This window comes from Hypanus sabinus, chromosome 9 (genome assembly GCF_030144855.1).
Source record: "Hypanus sabinus isolate sHypSab1 chromosome 9, sHypSab1.hap1, whole genome shotgun sequence".
Classification (NCBI taxonomy): Eukaryota; Metazoa; Chordata; class Chondrichthyes; order Myliobatiformes; family Dasyatidae; genus Hypanus; species Hypanus sabinus.
Genome location: NC_082714.1, coordinates 95906841 through 95924487, shown reverse-complemented (window position 1 = coordinate 95924487; position 17647 = coordinate 95906841). Strand labels below are relative to the sequence as shown.

The window sequence follows — 17647 nt, the reverse complement described above, 5'->3', positions numbered from 1 at the left end:
CGCCTTCTATATTGAGGATGTGCCTTTTGGTCCTAAACATCCTAATCCGTACTCCTTGCTAATCCTGAATTCTGATCTTCCCGTTCTTAATATCAACCGCACGTGGACACTACACAAAAGGCGTGCAATCTGCCTTTTACAAAAGGTCCTTTCTGGAAAGTGGTATAGAGACATGAAAACAAGATACTGTACTGGAAGCACTTTAAACGACTTTTGTTTCAGACAATGCTGATAACATGGTATTACATGCCGGCATTTACCTAATTGTGCTTATCCGCCCTTTACCTGTAACTTTTTGATATTGTTTATTAATTATATTTGTAAGTTGATAATTCATCCTTGATCCTTGGTGTCAGACGTTGACCGGAGACTTCTTCAACAGTAGTTGCTACCAGTAAACGTCCTTTAACCCTCACCCCACCCCGTCTTACCCTCTTCTCCCTCTGCCCCCAGTTTGGTTCTGTCCCACAAGATCCAGGTATATTCTTACTTATAATTATCTCAAAACCTGATAAGTTTTCGTTACTGTTCTCAAGATATTCACCTACTATCAGATCCCGCAGAAACTGGTATGTTCCAGGATAGCGGTCGTACCCGACATAACACTGTAGTTTAGCAAGGCACATGGACATCCAGGGGTACTTGAATAGGCAGGGATAGTCAGAAAGTTTCAATTTCCTGGGTGTCAACGTCTCTGCAGATGTACCGTAGTTCTAACGTATTGATACAATTATGAAGATGCATTTATGAATTTTGGGAGATTTAGCATGTTTTTAAAGACGCCAGGAAATTTATAGGGATGCACCGTAGAGTGCATTCAAACAAGTTGTATCTGGGAGTACGACTGATATGCACGGAACACTGCACGGTTCAGAAAATGTTGCATAGGATTGCAAACTCGTCAGCTCTATCATGGGCTTTAATCTCCCCTGCATCTTCAAAGTGTGATGTCTCAAAAAAGGCGGCATCGGAAATGAAGGAGTTCCACCACCCAGCACGTCTTCTCATTATTACCATTAGAAAGGAAGTACAGGAGTTGGAAACCACACATTCAACGTTTTGGGAACAGCATCGATCCCAACATCAGATTCTGAATGGACAATGAACCGACCTGTGAACGTATCTCCCCAATTTTCCACTATTATGACACGAGCAACTTACAGCAATTCATCTTTCTTTCTTTCTTCTTATTTCAATTGATCGTATATTTTATGTTATACACTGTACTACTACCTCAAAACAACAACATTACGACATATGACGGTGATCATAAACGTAACACTGATTCTGATTATGAATGCGGGGTTATCAGCATTTGCAGACAGACGGTATCATTGAGCTTGGCATCATGGTCGGCGTAGATGTTGTGGCCGAATGCCCTGTTCTTGTGCTGTGGTGTTCCACGAACTATCTGCAATGTTACTGTATCCCTGCTTAGTTATCCAGATGAATAAATACATGCAAATGTATTTAAAGTGGAGTCAGTGAAGATTAGAGCCATTCCAGAGGACATAGGAGCAGAATTCAGACACTCCGCCTATCGAGTCCGCTCCGCCACTCCATCAGGGCTAGTTTATTAAACCTCTCACGGCCACGCTCCTGCCTCTATCTGTAACATGTGACGTCCTTACTGATCAAGAGCATATCAACCTCTGATTTAATTATAACCAATAACCACAGACGCGCCGTATTCTGTGCCAAAGATATTCCTCCTTCTCTCTCTTCTAAAGGGACGTCCCTCTATTCTAAGGCTGTGCCCTCTGATTCTAGACCTGGACCCCTTCCATATAGGAAACAACTTCTTCACTACCTTCTCAGCTGTTTCCCATTTGTACTTGGGAGTGTCCAACCCATACACAGCGCAGGTGTCCCTGTACACAGTTCCTGGAATTTGGTTATGCTGCTCACTGCATGCCCGTTCAACCCGAGCCCTTGTACCTTAGTTGGGCGCGGCACTTCTACCGGCCCGGTCGCGCCATGAAGTCGCAAAGAGATTACAAGTAGACGCCGGCAATCGGGCCGAGCCTAAGACCACCGGAAGTGGTGACCACAATAAAATTAGTCTTTCTTCTGTCCGCACCCACAAAGTGAGTGATGCAGGTACAGGCTCCGCTGCTCTCCTGGATTCTAGTGTTACTAGCACCTGACTTCTAACACTGTAGCTTTGGTCAGGGTCAAACTTTCCGGGATGGTCCCATCCTTCGGTGAGCAGTCCAGATATGTTCCGTTAAAATACACTCTGGGCGGAGTAAAGTCCACCGACGAGACAAACCGGTGGAACTAACCTGTTCGTCTCATACGGCAGGATTAAAATCAGCAAGTCCGTCGGGTTGGCGGAGCGCTCTGGGCATATATGTATACCAAGATCCACAACATAACCCATCAGACGATAAGACACAGGAGCAGAAATCGACCATCTGGCCCATTGAGTCTGTGACGCCATTCAATCATTGCTAAACCTTTTTAAAATCTCATCCTCAAACCCAGTACCGGTCTTCTCTCCGTAACGTTTGATGCCATGTCCAGACAAGAACCTATCAATTTCCGTCTTAAACACACCCAAACACATATCCTCCACAGCTGCATTTGGAAACAAATTCCACAAATTGACCACCCTTATGCTTTAGAAATTTCTTTGCATCTCTGTTTTAAAAGGGCGCCTCCCTATTGTTTTCTTGTCTTTGTCTCCTAGACTCTGTCGTCATGGGAAGCATCCTTTCCACATCTACTCTGTTTAGAACTTTCAACATTCGAAACGTTTGAATGAGATCCTTCCCCATCCTTCTGAATTCCTGCGAGTACAGACCCAGAACCATCAAACGTTCCACGTATGATAACGATAACCCTTTCATTTCTGAATCATTCTTTGTTATCCTCCTCTTGAACCCTTTCCAATGCGAGCACACCTTTTCTAAGATGAGGGTCCCTAAACTGTTCACAATTCTCAAGGTGAGGCCTTACCAGTCCCTCATAAAGCCTCAGCATACATTCTTGTTCTTGTATTATTGACCTCTGGAAATGAATGCTAATGTGACATTTGCGTATCTCACCACTGAATCCACCTGCAGGGGAATTCTCAGGAAGTTCGGCACCAGGACTCCCATTTCCCTCTGCAACTCGAATTCCTGGAATTTCTCCCCGTTTCGAAGATAATACGCACAATTAATTTCTATTTCCAAAGTGCATAACCATGCGTTTTCCAACACTGTATTTCATTTGGCACTTTCTTGCCCATTCCCCTAATCTGTCCAAGTCATTCTGCATCCTGACTGTTTCTTCAAAACTACCCACCCCTGCACCAATCTTCGGATCATCTGTAAACTCGACAAAAGGCCATTTATTCCATCATCTAAAACATTTATATACTGCAGAAAAAGAACTGGTCCCAACACAGACCCCTGTGGAACACCACTCGGCGCTGGCAGCCAACCAGAAAAGGATCCTTTTATTCCCACTCGCTGCCTCCTACCAATCAACCAATGCTCCAACCATCTGCGTAAATTTCCTGTAATACTATGGGCTTTAAACTTGGTAACCAGCCTCATGTGTGTCACCTTATCAAAGGCGTTCTGAAAGTCCAAGTATACAAGATCCACTCTATCCCCTTTATCTATCCCAGCTGTAATCTCCTCAAAGAATTCCAGCACGGTGCCAGAGTCCAATGCTTTTTGGAAGATTACTCCCAATGCCACGACAATTTCTAACACTACCTCTTTCAGAACCCTAGGATGCAGTTCCTCTAGTCCGGGCGACTAATGTATCTTTAGGTCCTTCAGTATTTCGAGCACCTGCTCTTTATAACAGTACTTGCAACCACTTATCTTCCTTCATACACTACAACATCAAGCATACTGCGAGTCTCTTCCATAGTGAAGACTGACGCAAAATACACATTTAGTTCATAAGTCATCTCCTTGTTCCCCTTTATTATTTCTCCAGCTTCATTTTCTAGCGGTCCTATATACACTCTCATTTCTCTTTTATTTTAACACACTTGATAAAAACTTCTACTATCCACTTTGATATTATTTCATAGCTTTCTTTATATTTCATCTTTTTTCCTTCTAAAGATTTTTAGTTGCTCTCTGCAGCATTTAAAACCTTCCCAATTCTCTATCTGCCCACTATTTTCTGGTTTGGTGTGTGCTGTTTCTTTTGCTTTTTCAGTAGGTCTGACTTCCCTTGCCAGCCACGGTTCTACTATTTTACCGCTTAAGTATTTCTTCATTTTTGGAATACACATTTCCTGCAGCTTCCTCATTTTCCCCAGAAGCGCAAGCTGTTCCTGCTCTATTGAAATCCCTACCCTTGCAGTTTCTTAACTCAAACAACAACGATTCAACATCTTCTGATCCTGTGTCACATCTTTCTACTGATTTGATGCCATTCTTTCCCAGCAGAGACATACAACCACCTCTGCCTACCTTCCTATCCCACCGATGTAATGCTGAACATTCAGCTCCCAACTATAACCATCCTTCAGCCGCGACTCAGGGATGACTACAACATCATTCCTGGCAATCGGTAATATTGCAACGTGGTCATCCACCCTATTTCTTATACTACGTGCAGTTAGATACAAACCCCGAGCACCGTATTTGCAATCCTTTCTGAGGCTACAGTGAAGAACCATCACCTGCCTGCCCCTCCTGATAACCTGACTGCACGCTACCTTTACTTTTCTTTGCGCCATCCGCCCTATCCTGAGTCCCTTTAGTCCAGCTCTCAACCCTTGCCTCTAGTTAAACCATCCCCAACAACCCGAACAAACCTGCCCGCGAGAATATTGGCCCTGTACGGGTTCAGGTGCAACCCGTCACTTTTCAACAGGTCATACTTACTCGAAAAGAGATCCCAATTTGCCAAGAACCTGAAGCCCTTCTCCTGCACCAGCTTCTCTGCCACGCATTTATCTGTCAAATCATCCTGTGTCTATCCTCACCGGCGCGCTGTACAGGCAGCAATCCAGAAATTGCTACTCACGTGGTCCTGCATCTCAGTTTTTTGCCTCGCTCTCTGAATTCCCTTTTCAAGACCTCATTGCTTTTCCTTCCTATGTCATTGGTGGCAACGTGAACAAAGACATCTGGCTTCTCGCCCTCCCTCTCCAAAATGTTGTGGACGCCAGCTGAGACATCAGTTGCTAACCCTGACACCTGGGAGGCAACATGTTATCCGGATGTCCCGTTCACGTCCGCAGAATCTCCTGCCTGTTCCTCTCACTATCGAGTCCCCTATCACTAGGGGACCCTACCCTCCCTCCTCCTTCTCTCTTTCCTTTCTGCACCACCGACCCATGCTCAGTGTCTGTAACCTGGTCGCCGTGGCATTCTCCCGGAAGCTCATCCAGCACGTCACAAATGTAGCGCATAGTCACCCAGCAACTAGCCTCCTGCCATTACGGGGTCACTGCACCGGAAGTGCATTGAACTTTAAAGCTGAAAGTTAAAAACTATTATTAGATTATGCATATCTGCAACCTTAATAGTCATCTGCTTGCGAACAGTTATAAAATAAAGTAATTTAATAGAATCCACGAAAACCCCACTCCACAAAGACATCCAAAATGCAAAAGAGCAAATAATACCCAGAACGGGAGTTGCAGAATACCCGAAATGTGTCCACGTGTTGCCGAGATGGTTCAGCGCTGCGCCGAGTGAAGCTGATCCAGGATCCCGACGACAGCGTGGTAAAAGCTGCAGCGTGGATCCGAAGTCTTCTGCACCTCTCGACCAATGATAGCAGCGCGAAGAGGGGGAGACGTGCCAAACGCATGCAGATGACATTGAATACCGATTCTTTTTCTGCTTTCGGGCCTCGCTGCTATAATCTGGACTGAAGTCAGCTCAAGCGATGGCCTTCACCAAAAGGAAATGACGTTGTCAAAAGGCTATGGAGCAATGTTCAGAGAGACTTCCAAACAGATCATGGTTTGGTCCTACGTTCCAGCATGTAGAGAATTGTATCACTAGGAAAACCAGCATTCGTGTCCTCTTGCCTAAATCTCCGCAGAAGCTGGCGATGAGTCGACTGCGTTTATTGGAGACCCTCTTGTAAAGCTGCTTCGCGATGTATGGGAGGGAATTGCAGGGTTTAGAACAGGAGATATTGAAGGACACAGATATATTTCTGAGCCAGAAGATGGTGCTTGCTACACTTGAGCATCTTTGCCAGGGTTTAGGCAGAGTTGCTGGAACGATCTTGTGTGATACTGCAGTGAACTTTAGTAGATCTACCTTGTGCTGTATAACACTGTGTTCGAGTTGTCGGAACTGTACGGATAGGGGCCAGTAGAGAAAATTACAGTGAAATTGTGACCTGTGCGAAGGTTGAAATGCATTGAGCTGACAATAAATGCTAGGTGTCTGGGATTCCCAGCCTCTGAGCTGTTCTTGAAGTCACCATTTTCTAACGTAGTTCATAATAAATGGTGATTCCCATCGCGTGGACAAAATGCACAGGCATTTCGACAATTCTGAACGGTTTATGGCCCCCAATTTAAAAAAACGATGCACTGGCAATGGAGAGGGGTCAGATGATGTCCAGAGTATGGTAAATCTGTGGAATTCATTGCCGCAGACGGCTGTGGAGGTCAAGTTATTGGTTATGTTTAAAAAACAGATTGATAGGTTCTTGATTAGTAAGGAAGTCGAAAGTTACGTATAAAGGCAGGACAATGGTTTTGAGAGGCATAATAAACCATGATGGAATGGCGGAGCAGACCGATGTCTAATTCTGCTTGTATATCTTTGTGCCTTCTGAATTATGTAGCCTCGGCCCACCCTAATATTACGTTTGCAGCAACATTTACGGTTACAGTTAATTGCGAACATTTGCTTTTTAGGTAAGTCCGCATCTGACATGTGTAGTGCGCATAAAGGCCTACTATAGCCAATTTAGTGAAAAAGAAAATGAAGCGTATATGATGTTTAGGATGCTAATCTTAAGCCCTATAACCAGTAAGGACAATGAAAAGTTGCAGCCATTATCAATTAAGACGTGTTTCAATGCATTCGATCCATAGATCACGTACAAAAGACGGCTAGAAAGCAGGTGACACAGTCAATGATAAAGAGGGCTCACGTGCTTGGTGACAGAGGATGCCGGTGAGGTCATAAGTGAGTACATTGAATCTGGAGAAGCACTTTGATGACAGGGTGATCAGAGTGTGGAACGGCTAATTCGGGCGTGTTGAGTTAAAGAAGCTGGTGTTGGGTCTCTTAAAGAACAAGAAGATGGATAAGACTCCGTAACCGGATACGTCAGACAGCTTGATTATGGACAGAGGCAAGAGGTGAGATTGCTGAGATCGCGATACATAATCTTCAGGACCTCTGGCCATAGGCGTTGACTCTGAGCATTGAGCGGATGTACTGTAGTTCCATTGTTTAAGCAGGGAAAAGGGACTAATGGTGGAACAGAGACAAGCTAGTCTTACGTCAGCTGGAGATTATTCTTCGGGATTTGTTGTCAAGTGGAAAAACATTTCTCTGTGCATGTCAACGCGATTGAAGGTAGAGCTGTGGATTTTGTCTACATGGATTTTATTAAGGTGTTTCTAAAATGGTAGCTTATCCAGAGATTAAGATGGAAGAGGTTCACTGTGGAATTCAGAACTCACGTGCCTATAGCAAACAGAGAGTGTCATCATTTGGAATTTATTCTGGTTGGAGGTCTCTGTCCTCCTCTCCATTGGTCAAAAACAGATTTTTCTGGCGACTAAATATTTGAAATTTTCGTCCCATACCCTTTCCGACATGTCTGTCAATGGGTTCCCTTGAGCCAGATGAGGCCACTTTAATGTGCAGGAGAAACACATCGTTTTCTGTCGAGGTCGCCTGCAACCTCATGGCTTGAAGATCAATTCCTCCTTCCGGTAATGTTTCTTTTTTCTTTTCTTCATTCCCTCTCTTCGTCTTATATTCCCTGCTGTTACTTCTTGTCCTCATCGGCATATCAACTCCACCCTGGTATCCCTTCTTCTTCTTCTTCACTATCTCCTATGCCCCTCTCCCCTCTCATATCAAATTCATTCTTTTCATATCCTTTACCAACCACTTGGTTTTCCCCATCACTTCTATCAGATACTAACAGGACCCGGCCTTTCAACGGAACTTCAAAAAGAATTCTAACCAGTTCTTTCTTCATTTCCAATTCCGTTTGTCATTGAACGTCGATTGTTTATACATTTCCAGAGATGCTGCCTGACCTGCTGTGTTTCTCCAGCATTTTGCGTGTGCTGCTATGAATTAACAGCATTTGTTGAATCTCTATTTTTGATATGCTACTGCACTGCGTCTCTCTCTCTCTCTCTCTCTCTCTCTCTCTCTCTCAACTCACCCTATCAATTTCTGCTGCACTCCGACATTTCGACCATGTGCTCACCCAGCCTTGCTAACAAGGTCACGTATCTTTCTGGCAACTTGTCTTCGCCTCCACCTTGTCCCAAAGGTCTATCAACTTAACTACCCAGGGGTGAGTAAACAAAAGATGAGTCTGTGGCTAAAGCTTTGTCTTTTTTTTTAATGCTGCTGGAAAGAGCCCTAGAACTAGAAACCTGCGATCTTAAGTCCAATAGCGACAAGTTATTGGAGGACTTTCTGAGAGTCAGTATCCATTAGCGTTTTGAAAGGTAAGGAGTGATTAGGGAGAAGTCATCATTGCTTTGTGCGTGGGAAATTGTGTCCGGGGAAACGAATTTTGAAGAAATGACGAGAAACGTGTAAATATAGTAAGAATATTACCATATGATAGTTGAGCAGAATTAGTCCATTTGACCCATTGAGCCTGCTACGTCATTTCATCATGACTGGTTATTTTTCCCTTTCAGCACCAATATCCTGCCTTCTTCCCGTATTCCTTCACGGCCTGACTAATCAAGAATTTGTCAACTTCTGCCTGAAGTATACTCAATGACTTGGCCTCCGCAGACGTGCCACCATTCTCTTGCTGAAGAAATTCCTCATCAGATCCGTTGTGAAAGGTCGCCCCTCTATTCTGAGGCTGCGGTCTCTGGTCTTAGACTCACCCACATAGGGAACATCCTCTCCACATCCACTCTATCGAGGCTTTATAACTTTAGCTAGGATTCAATGAGATCCCCCCTTATTCTTCTAATTTCCAGTGAGTACAGGCACAGAGCCATCAAACGTTTTTAATAGGAGAAATCTTTCAATCCCGGAATCATTTTCGTTAACCCTCTGTCCAACTAAAGAACATACTTTCTTAAATTACAGGACAGAACTGCTCACAGTACTGCGTGAGGCCTTACCAGTGCCTAAAAAAACCTCAATATTTCATCCTTGATTTTATGTTCCAGTCCTCCTGAGATGAATGCAAATATCACAGTTATCTTATCGCCACCGACTCGACCTGTAAATTCACACTGAGGAAATCCTGCTCAAGAATTCCCAAGTCGCAGATTCTGAAATTTTCTTCCAATTTATAAAATAGTCTACTCTTTTATTTCTTCTACCAAGCTGTACGATACCGAATTTCTTCTTTGCCTATTCCTGTAATCTGTCGCAGTCCATCTGTAGCCTCTATACTTCGTCAAAACTACGTGTCCCTCCACCTCCCTTAGTATCTTCTGAGAAACTGGCCACAAAACCATCAATTAATTCATCCGTCATTAAAATATAACGAAAAAAGGATCAGTCTCATCAGAGACTCCTATGGAACACCACTGGTCACTATTTGCCAACCGGAAAAGGCTCACTTTATTCCACAATTGTCTCCTGTCAATCAGCCGATGTTTTCTGCATGCTAGAAACTTTCCTGCAACGCCATTGACTCTTAATTAGTTAACCATATGACAATTACAGAACGGAAACAGGACACCTCTACCCTTCAAGTCCATGGCGAACGCTTACTCTGACCTAGTCCCACCTCCCTGCACTCATAACATAACCCTCCATTCCTTTCCTGTTCATACATTTCCAATTTTACTTTAAATGACAATACCGAACCTGCCTCTGCCAGTTCTACTGGAAGCTCGTTCCACACAGCTACTACTCTCTGAGTAAAGAAATTCCCGTTCGTGTTACCCTTAAACTTGTGCCCCCTAACTCTCAACTCATGTCCTCTTGTTTGAATCTCCCCTACTTTCAATGGAAAAAAAGCCTATCCACGTCAACTCTATCTATCCCCCTCATAATTTTAAATACCTCTATCAGGTCCCTGCTCAACCTTCTACGCTCCAAAGAATAAAGACCTAACTTGTTCAACTTTTCCCCGTAACGTAGGTGCTGAAACCCAGGTAACATTCCAGTAAATCTTCTCTGAACTCTCTCTATTTCGTTGACATCTTTCTTATAATTCGGTGAACAGAACTGTACACAATACTCCAAATTCGGCCTTAAGCAGCCTCATGTGTGTTACCTTGTCTAAGGTCTTCTGAAACTCCAAGTGCACAATACCACCGATTCCCCTTTGTCTGTCCTGCATGTCATATCTTCAAGGAATTCCAAAAGACTTGTCAGGTAAAATTTCCCCATAAGGATACCAAGCTGACTACGGACTAGTTTATCAAGTACCGCCAAGTAGCAAGAAACCACATCCTTAACAATCGACTCCAACATCTTCCCAACCATTGAGGTTAGATTACCTGGTGCATATTTTCCGTTCTTCTGCCTCCCTCCATTTTTTAAGAGTGGAGTGACATTTGCAATTTCCATTCCTCCGAAAGTCTGGCATAATCAATTTATTCTTGAACGATCATTAGTAATGCCAGCACAATCCCTTCAGCCACCACTTTCAGAGCCCCTAAGTGGATAGCAACTTGTTCAGGTGAGTTACAGACTGCAGATCTTTCGGTTTTCCAAGAAGCTTCTCCGTAATGACACCAAGGTCACAAAACTCTGCCCCCTGACCCTCTGGAACGTCCAGCATCCTACTAGTGCTTTCCACGGTAAATTTAGACAAGACATCTTATAGTACGCTTGCCAGGAAGATCATATAACATGTTTGCGCTGAGTTTGCCAATTGGATTTAAAATAGTTGATCAGAAAGTGTCAGTATGGCAGTGAAGTGTGAAGTACTAGAGATAGAAAATCTGGGTTTACCAGAATCCCACAGAGATCTACCTCGGATTCTGTGCGTTATATAACTATATTCATCTTCCCCGAACTTTAAATATTCCTCCGCCATTACTGCTGTGCAGGGAGCTAGACCGCGCGTCTCAACATGGACGAATTGGAAATGGAGCAGACACTTCCTGTTGGATGCGGTCAGGTCACAGATTTAGCAGGTTAGAGAATCTATTGCCATTGTCAGTCCCTCCACCCACACTCACAGGATGTAGGGTATTTAAAAGGAGTAGAATAGTGGGTGTTTAAAGCTTTGAGATTTATGCGTGAATGGATTGAGCGAAAATCTAAATCAGATGGAGGGAAGGCCCAGGACATGCGGAACCATCTTTGCAGTGTACCACTCACGATGGGAGGTCAGGGTTTGCTCAGAGAGCGGCGGATATGTGAACACGATGAAGACAGGTAGGGGTTGGGACGGGATAGATAGATGATCAACGGACGAACAGGTGATGGCGGGAGATGAGAGATGATAAGTCTGAAATTCTATACTGCCAACATGGAGTCCATCCTCATATCAGTCATGACTATCTGGACTAGTGCAGCATCCACTGACAAGTTAGAAAAGCGTTCATCTGGAGTAAGGGGAAATATGAGGCAATCAGGCAGGAATTTGGAATCATAAATTGGGAACAGATGTTCTCCGGGAAGTGTACGGAAGAAATGCAACATATGTTCAGGGGATATTTGTGTGGAGTTCTGCATAAGTACATTCAAATGAGATAAGGAAAGGATGGTAGGGTACAGAAACCGAGGTGTACAAAGGCTGTTGTAAATCTAGTCAAGAAGAAAAGAAGAGCTTATAAATGGTTCGAAAAACTAGGTAATGATAAAGATCTAGAAGATTATAAGGCTAGCAGGAAGGAGCTTAAGAAAGGAATTAGGAGAGCCAGAAGGCGCCATTAAAACCAGATGGCATTCTACAAGGCAAAAGGATAAAACGTGAGAGAATAGGACCAATCAGATGTGACAATGGAAAAGCGTGTATGGAACTGGCGGAGATGGCAGAGGTACTTCATGAGAACTTTGCTTCAGTATTCACTATGGGAAAGGATCTTGACAATTGTAGGGATGACTTACAGCGGACTGAAAAGCTGGAGCATGTAGATATTAATAAAAAAGATATGCTGGAGCTTTTGGAAAGCATCAAGTTGGATGTCCACCGGTACCGGACGAGATGTACCCCAGGCTACTGTGGGAGGCGAGGGTGGAGAGTTCCGATCCTCTGGTGATGAAATGTGTTTCATCATTGGGGTTCCGGAGGACTGGAGGGTTGTGGATGTTGTTCATTATTCAGGAAAGGGAGTAGAGATAGCCCAACGAAATTATAGACTAGTGAGGCTTACTTCAGTGGTTGGTAAGTTGATGGAGAATATCCTGAGACCAGGATTTGTGAACATCTGGAGAAGCATAGTACGATTAGGAGTAGTCAGCATGGCTTTGTCAAGGACAGGTGGTGCCTTACGAGCCTGATTGAATTTTTTGAGGATTTGACTGTACATATTGATGAAGGTACAGCAGTAGATGTAGTGTATAATGGTCTCAGCAAAGTATTTGAAAAGGTACCCCATGCAAGACGTATTGAGCAAGTAAGGAGGCATGTGATCCAAGGGGACATTGCTTTTGTGGATCCAGAAGGCAAAGTGTGGCTGTAGACGGGTCATATTCTGCATGGACGTCGGTGAACGGTGGTGTGCCTCAGGGTTCTGTTCTGAATGACCTCGAGAGGGGAGTGGAGGAATAGGTTAGCAAATTCGCTGAGGACACACGGTGTTGTGGATAGCGTGGAGGGTTGTCAGAGGTTACAGCGGGACATTGATAGGATAAAAAAACTGGGGTAAAATTGGCAGAACGGAGTTCAACACAGATAAGTGTGAGGTGGTTCATACTGATAGGTCAAATATGATGACAGAATATAGTCTTAATTTTAAGACTCTTGGCAGTGTGGAGGATCAACGGGATCTTAGGGTCCGAGTTCACAGGACACTCAAAGCTGCTGCGCAGCTGGCTTTATGGTTAAGCAGGCACACGGTGCATTGGTCTTCATCGATCGTGGGATTGAGTTTAGGAGCCCAGAGGTAATGTTACAACTATATAAGTCAGACCCCACTTGGAGTACTGTGCGCAGTTCTGGTCTCCTCACTACAGGAAGGATGTGGAAACCATAGAAAGGGTGCAGTGGAGATTTGCAAGATGTACCTGGTTTGGGGAGCATGCCTTATGAGAACAGGTTGAGTGTATTTTCTTTTGTTTCCTTCGGAGAGACGCAGGATGAGAGGTGACCTGATAGAGGTGTATAAGAGGATGAGAGGCATTGATCGTGTGGATAGTCAGAGGCTTTTTCCCAGGGTGGAAATGGCTAGCATGAGAGGGCACAGTTTTAAGGAGCTAGGTTCAGAAGAGATATCAAGGGCAGGTTTTACGCAGAGAGTGGTGAGTGCGTGGAATGGGCCGCTGGCGACGGTGGTGGAGGCGGATACGATAGGGTCTTTTAAGAGATTCCTGGGTAAGTACATGGAGCTTAGAAAATTAGAGTCTATGGGTAACCCTAGGTAATTTCTAAGGTAAGGATATTTTCGACACATTTTGCGGGCTGAAGGGCCTGTCGTGTTCTGTCGGTTTTCGATCTTTCTGTTTCCGAAATACAATATATTTATTTACAAAATATATTTCCAGATCAAAGAGGTGGACAGGAAAAATCATTACAGCCACTACGCATCTTGGAAGTTGCCTTTTTCAGAAAAGAAAATTGTTGTGGATAGCTTTATAGGACTATGAAAATAAACATTTCACGCCATCATAGGAATCGTAAAACTTTCTTTCCCCGGGCAGTTAAATGATTCTGCGGATGTTAGAAATTAGGAGCAGCTGATACAAAATGCTGGAGGAACTTCTTAGGTCATGGAGAATATATGGAAATGAATAAACAGTCACGTTTCGAGTCGAGAGCTTTCTATAGCGCCGGCCAGACCTGGTGACTTCTTCCAGCAGTTTGTTTGTGTTACTTCCCCAGGCTATGAATCTGATCAACCATTTGTAGTAACTCCGCATCCCCATCTATTACCCAAATGACTGCAATGAATTGTAAATACTTTAAACCTCGTTTCATAATGTTGCGGACAATGTACATAGATGCTGTTATTTATATGTTTGTGCACATTTTATTCCATATACTGAATTTAACTTCTAACTTTAATTTTATATAATTATTCGTTATAATTCTTGAATTTTTTTTACATGTCACGCGAGCACACGCAGCAAATTCCTAATGCATTGAACTTTATACGGTGAATAGCATTGATTATTGATCCTTGAAGGTGGAGTACACAGAGATCGGCATTGATAAGCAGGGGCGGATAAGCCGTTTGAACTGGCTTGACTGTAAGTCTATGTCAGTCAGTTCAAGTTCGTCATGTTACTCGCTCCCAACTCATTCGACCCACAGAGAGCAGCCGAATAAAGAGAGACCCACTGTAAACCGGCCGCTGATTTGGCTTTTTATTAACTGCTGTGTTACAAAATTCAATCACAATGCGGTCATCGTCTCCTGGTGAATCTTTCCTCACTCTACAAACAGCTGAAGTTCAAACACAGCATAGTCAGAAAACATTCTACATCGGATTACGCGTTGCAAACGATGTGTGATCAAAACATTTATTTCTGAATATGTTAAACATTTTCCCAGAAACTGATATTTGCTACAGAATTACATTGCAGAAGGCCGCTGCACAGCCCGAGGGCAGGTTTCACTGTATTCGTGAGCTGCCACCCGGCGGGGAGTCACTGCCCACAGGCGGATGAAGAGATGGTGCTGCGCAGCGGCGAGCTCAGCGAGCTGTGGCTCACGCTGCAGGAACAGCTCGAGCCCTTGTTCCAGGCAGCGGCGGGAACCCGCAGGTAACTGCTCAGCCTGTAGGTCTGGTCGGTGTCCAGGGACACGGCGCCTGCCGTCACGCCACTGTCCGTCTCGACGCCATCCACGCTCCAGCGCAGCGCGACCAATCCAGGCTTAAAGCAGGAAAGAGTGGCAGAACCCGAACCGGTCTCCTCCGGGGAGGGAGGGAGCAGGAGGACAGAGGGCTTTCAGCTCTCGCTACCTGTGTGTGAGAAAGGTGGTGGGAGGAAGAGGAAAGTATCATCATTAATGTGTGCATTTCCTGAACAGCGCCACCCACAAAGATACAGACAATCAGTGAAAGGTAGGGCTCAGAATGCGATCATTAAACCCATCGACAGACGCTATTATGGAATTATCGCCCACCCCTCAGGTCTGGAACTGCGCTCTCGCGAGGTTACATTTAGATATGTGTGTTATTCAGATTTTTTTTTTTGGTACCCGCCGCTCTCTCAGGCGGTTAACTCCAGTCGAAACGCCATCTCTGAGCAAAACTGTCCACACCGCGATCGCAATCCACTTATTTACACGCATTTGATGCCGTCCTGCTGTTGTCGTCTTTGGTGAGGGATGTAGCTGGGGAGCAGGCGCGATAGGGGGAAGACACCTACAAATCATCAAATCTAAATTTGTGCTCTAATATGTGCTTATGGATATTTCAGCTTAATCTGTTGATAGAGGGGAGCAGAGCGAGATTGGATTGGCAATGTGGATATCGATATCTTGCCGTCCGTTAAGGCAACACGAAGTGGCGAAGATACAGAAAGAGTCAGAGAGATGAGCGTTTTTAATGTCTGCCAGCTTCAGTGTCTGTTATTATCCTTCATTTTATTTGACTGTAACGACGCATTTCTCTGTCACAAACTGCGAAATTGTCCTGAGGAATGACCTACCGTGCCGAGCTGAGAGTGCAGATTCTTCCTTGAAGAGACAGCGGTACATCCGACAGTGTATAGAGCCAGCCAGCAGCACAACCGTAAAAGGGATTTCTTCGGAAACGTAATTTGATATAGAACGAGAAGTTTACTTACTCTTTATCTCCAGGATCGTCCCCGGTCCATAGAAATAACCCACGCCACTTTCCCACACTCTGCAGTAATAGACGGCCGAGTCGCCGGGCTCCAAGCTGCCGATGGTCAGGATGTGACTGTTGGTGGAGGTGTCTGTGGACGGTTGGAAACGTTCAGTGATGCCGGGTCCTCTGTAAATGGTATTGTTTGTGTCATGATATATTACTCTCGCCGGTCTCTTCCCGGGACAATGTCGGTCCCAACGAAAACCGTAATTTCCAACGTTTCCGTTCTGCATTCGGCACTCTAAGCGGGCAGTCTGTCCCGCAGAGGCAGGACCGGACACTGGTGTCTGATCGAGGACTGGGACCGCCAGCATACCTGCAATAAGACACAATAAATCAAACAGGTCACTTGCAGCCATCAGAAGTGCTATCCATCGCTGAAGACTCGTAGAAGAATGGCTTTCAGAGCTTCAACGAATTTCTTTGCAGAGAATTCGTAGGTTAACAAACACGCCTCTCACATGGTAAATGAACCATTAGGGCACACAGGAGATGCAGAACTGGCGACATTCCTTCGTTCAGCGAACGTCCTAACATCCAACTGAACCGTGCGCTGTTGTGCAAACACCAGGAGCGGCTCCGGTTCTAATGTCTGCGAACTGGACGCTCCGGGCTCGTTATTAACCAGAGATGTTAATGAGTGGGTGGGAGCAGAGGCAGGATGTGAGCGGAGACTGACCACCTGTTCTCTGGTTTTAGCTTCCTCCCTCCCCCTCCTGTCTTCTCCTATCTTGTCGGTTCTCCCCCTCCCCTCCCACTTCAAATCTCTTACCTTCTCTTCTTTCAGTAGGCCCTGTCGTAGGGTTTCGGCCCGAAACATCAACTGCACTTTTTTCTATAGATGCAGCCTGGCCTGCTGCGTTACCAGCAGCATTTTGTGTGTGTTACTTGAATTTAAAGCATCTGCAGATTTCCTCGCGTTTGTGTTCTCTGTAATCTACTGTTTGCGAATTCCATGATCGTAAAAATATTAAACTCTACCTTCAAAATATTTTGTCTAGCTATGTTATGTCAAAGATCCAAGGCAATCCGGTCTGATCAATATCTAGGGTGGGGATTGTGGACATTCGATTGACGGCTGCAGTTAGCAAGATGCAGCAGCTAATGTCGGTCTCAGCGAGCGACCAAACCTACTCTCTGCAAAAAATCCCTGTCACCGTCTTCAGAACAGACATATGAATGTACTGACACAGTTCTTGCGTTTGAAAAACCATGTCATAAAAATGCCGTTATTTCCCTTTTGAGTCAGGATTTGAATAAAGCTGATCGCTAAAATTCATAAATCACAATCGACTCATGATCAAAGTTTAACTTCGATGAGAATTTATTATCAAGGTTTGTATATGCAACCATATACATTTTCTTGCAGGCGTTCAAAGTAGAACAATGATAGACAATAGAATCAATGAACAACTGCACAGAGAGACTGACAAACATTCAGTGTGCAAAAGAAAATAGAAAAACAAAGGATAATTTTCATTATAAATTTATTATATAATAATGATAACATGATCGTAGAATCTTCGAAAGCGAGTAGAACAAAATTTGTAAAAGAATTGATGAAAACCTACACATAGGAGAGACAAGTCA

The 17647-nt window shown here is 44.4% G+C and overlaps 1 pseudogene; it reads right to left on the bottom strand.

Moving 5' to 3' along the window:
• Positions 1–14867: 14867 nt before the first annotated feature.
• LOC132400098 (immunoglobulin lambda-1 light chain-like) lies at positions 14868–16567 on the bottom strand (annotated as a pseudogene).
• Between the last annotated feature and the right edge of the window lie 1080 nt (positions 16568–17647).